The sequence below is a fragment of the Nyctibius grandis genome, chromosome 4 (genome assembly GCF_013368605.1).
Source record: "Nyctibius grandis isolate bNycGra1 chromosome 4, bNycGra1.pri, whole genome shotgun sequence".
In the NCBI taxonomy this organism is placed as follows: Eukaryota; Metazoa; Chordata; class Aves; order Nyctibiiformes; family Nyctibiidae; genus Nyctibius; species Nyctibius grandis.
The window spans coordinates 88,845,885-88,849,744 of NC_090661.1; positions in this window are offsets into that span (position 1 = coordinate 88,845,885).

Here is a 3,860-nt window from a genome sequence, read left to right on the forward strand (position 1 = left end):
TACTGGATTCCAGTTATGTTCTGATAAATACAGTTGTCATATGTGCCAGGCAATACAAATAATAGCTAAAATGTCACTTTCTCACTGAAACACTCAGGAAGTTGCTCCAATCTGTACAGCATCTTTCTCAAGTTTTGTGCTCTGAGATGTTTTTGTCAAAGATATTGTTTAACAGCAGAAGCTCATGTTGTTAAAACAGGTAGAAAGAATTTAAGATTCACCAGAAATGAAAATCTGCTTCTCTGGTGTGGCAAAATGAGCCGTAAGTGAAACTTCACAATTAAATATCACTTATATATGTATAGGGCATTGTATGAGAGTCTTTAAAATGATCCTGAATAAATCTGTATGACAAACAGGTTTACTTATTTAAAAAAAAAAAATCAAATTAGCATGGCAAGATTTCAGACTGTATCAGCAACAACTCAGTGATATATTTCAATATCCTGAATAATATACAAGCTAACATGTAAAATCACTGTCCTCAAAATACACTGGAAGGTCATAAGCTAGGTCAAAGAAATCCATTGTTGTAGACATTTTAATTTTAGTATTAGTACTTCTAACCACAAAAGGAGTAAGAACTAACAGTATGCTGCTAATATTTACAGTATTAAGTATATGAATACTGTCTAATTGTTAGAGACATTTGCTGCTCTAGATTGAGGTCTGTATTTCTCACCAAGTTCTCTGCATTACCAATTTCATAAACATCAAAGCCTTAGAGTAACTTCCAAAACCTGTAACAGGATTATTTTATGTTTATCTGTTGTTGTTTTCACTCTGTGCATTTTAAATAGATTAGTATGTATCGTGGATTAGCTGGGAAATAACTTAACTGGCAGAGATGTTGTTAATGTCATACAGTTTTCCTGGAAAATGAATTTCAGGTTTATAACAACTGGGTGTTTAAGATGGCAATGTAATTCTAAGTTACCTTCACGGAACAAAGGTCAGATGTCCTACTTCCAGCCACCATAACACTGAACTGAAAGGTTTCAACAATGTACAGAAATTGATGTAGTAGTAAACACTCACAATGTGTTTATATGACTGCTTAAATATAGCACTCATTACAAGCTCTGCACATCTCTATAGAAAGTGTGCCACACAGGCTATTTTCTCGTAAAAAAGGCAATGGATTAAATAACTTATCTCCACCTTGTTCCTAAATACACTTTTATATAGCTGACACTCAAAAGTCCAGCAGATCAGTGGTGTGGTAATCATCAACCAATCATCACAGTTGATGATTACTGCCATTTGTAATTATCCAGATTAATCAGATATTTGTGGGGTTGTTAATCGTTGTTTATATGTGTATATAGACTTTTTAACTTAATCTTTTGCTCTGTACATCCCAGTTCTGCTGTCTGTGCAGCTGGACCTCTACATACATCTGCAAGTGTTTAGTCCTCTTATACCAAGCTCCAGGTCTCTCAAATCTGAGACCTCTACTGGCTTTTTCAGGTGTATGTCAACACTCCAAAGTCCTCCCACAGACAGGGATCACCTGACAGTATGTGTTTGACAGTCACAAGTCACAGCCCACCCATGCAGCTACACCAGAGCAGCAAAGAGCAGAGAGGTGCTCAGTTGTCATGCAGTTTAAAAAATTAATTTGTTTGTGTCAAGTCAGAGAGGCAGGCAACCTTCAGAGGCTGCCAATGACGAATGAAACCTCAAAGGCACCTTAACAAAAGGTTTGACTTTGCAGGAAGGTGCAAACAGCTTTCACATGGCTAACGCTGATGGCTTCGGTGCTCTCCCATCTTCCAGCTGAGACCTGACAGCTGCCTGGGTGAGCACTTTGGGTCACCAGGCTTCTAAAGGGCACCCACAAGTGTGGGTTGCAAGCAGATACAGTGCTACTGCAGCACTGATACTATACTTGACTGGTTACACAGACCAGGCTAACTTGTTTCTATAGTCCATAGCAAAATGGAGCCACAGTTTTGTCTGGGCACTATCAAACTAGATATGATTAATATAAATAGTTGAAAATCCAGAAAATTGTACAGAATATGCTGGTTTGGATTAAGAAAGTAACAACTTGATTTGAAAAGACAAGTGAAATCATATCCTTCTGATTCCAGCCTAAATTATTGTTCCTTATGAAAGTGAACAGAGCTAGAATCTTCTAGCTCTTAACCTGGAGGAGAGTCTCCTCACACAGCCCCTGATGTCTGTGAGTTTTGCTCAAGCATTCTCATGTTGTAGAAACCATCCAAGACCCAAATAATCTGCCCACGGCTTCCCTCCATGCAGGCTCTGGCATGGGAGAATGAGGAATATCTCACTATATGTCACTGAACACATGCTCGAAGCTGTGAGGGGAAAAATAATAGCCCTGCAGATTAGGCTTAATCATATCAATCTTCTCTCTTCGTTGAATATTTGCAATGTGCCTCTGAGATTCATGACAGAATCAGCCCCTTGGTTTGCAATTAATTTTGTTTGCAATTGCAAAGACTTGTTTGGGGGGAAAAGAAGGGAAGGAATATACCCCAGTGATGCCTGTTTTCCATGCCAATTGTGACTTTGAACCATAGACCTTTCCTGTTTAGACTGTTCTTAGGCATGCCTGTAAACCGCCAGGAAAAAGTATGATTTTTCTTGGGACACTTAGTCACCAAACGACTACTTGTCAGTTTGAGTCAGAGGTCTGCAATTCCTTGTGGAATTAGTAAGTGTCCTGTAACCAGAAGATTTACAAACAAACCATTCTGAGCGGTGCAATAAGATGAAAGACTAGGAAGGAGAAAATCAGTTTTCAAAGCAGTTTAGATTTTTTTACAGTCTAGGAAGCTTTTGCACTTGAAATGAAATGGCACAAATAAATATAATTAAAATTACTCAGTAGAAACACATATATTAGCCAGTGATAATCACAGGAAGAAATGTTTTTAATTGTACAGCCACACAAAAATGTGAATGTTCTCGAAGTTCAGTGCCCTGGGCTCAGCTGCACACTTTTGTACCCACCAAGGATGAAGTCAGAGGAGTTATTCTGACCGAGATGTGGAACTGAGCTCGAAGTCAGCAGGAATTCAGTCTAAGAGGAAATCACAAGAGGGACTTTGAAAGTATGTGGCATTTTTCAATAAAACATGTATTTCAGATTTTTTCCACTAATAGATTTAACTACTCTTCCCATCGGGTAAGTGTGTGACTGTTTCAGGATCCTCCTTTTTCTTCAAGAACATATTGCTTTAGTTTTATTCTATCACAGTCATTAGAATTACCTGGAGTTGTGTCATGATGAAGAGAAACCTTTAAGGACCCTATTTATAAAGGTTGAATAGACATTGAAATTATGTATATAGGCAGGTGATGATTTTTATAAATAGAAAAAAGCCTGCTAGAGAAATAAAATGCTTTCATTTAGTTCAAATATTTCCTTCCATCATGACTCAATGCCGAACAACAGGTTTAATCAACATGATCTATTTTCATTCAAATATTGTACACCTTTTTATGTACTGGCACATTGCTCATCTATGTATTCATTTGAGGTGAGATGTGCAGATTTGTCAGGGAGTTGGGGGAAAAAATGGCTCTTAAGTTATCTTTGTGGGAGAAGTTTCTCCATATGCCATTCACTGTTTTTAAAAACAAGTTTTTGCAGGCTTTTGGGGGGAAACTCGCTTCTCAGATTTGACTTATTTCATTAATGGTGATTTGAGTTATCATGTGATATTTTAATCCAGCAGAATGCACCTTATTATTATAAATATTTCCGAGAGGAAAAGCTAACATTTTTCTTCAAACAGTTGAGCAGAGGGGGAGGAATGAGCAGGGCAGGCAGGAGTCCCCCCGGGAAAGGAGCAGTGCTGGGGACAGGCTCCCGGCCGGGAGGG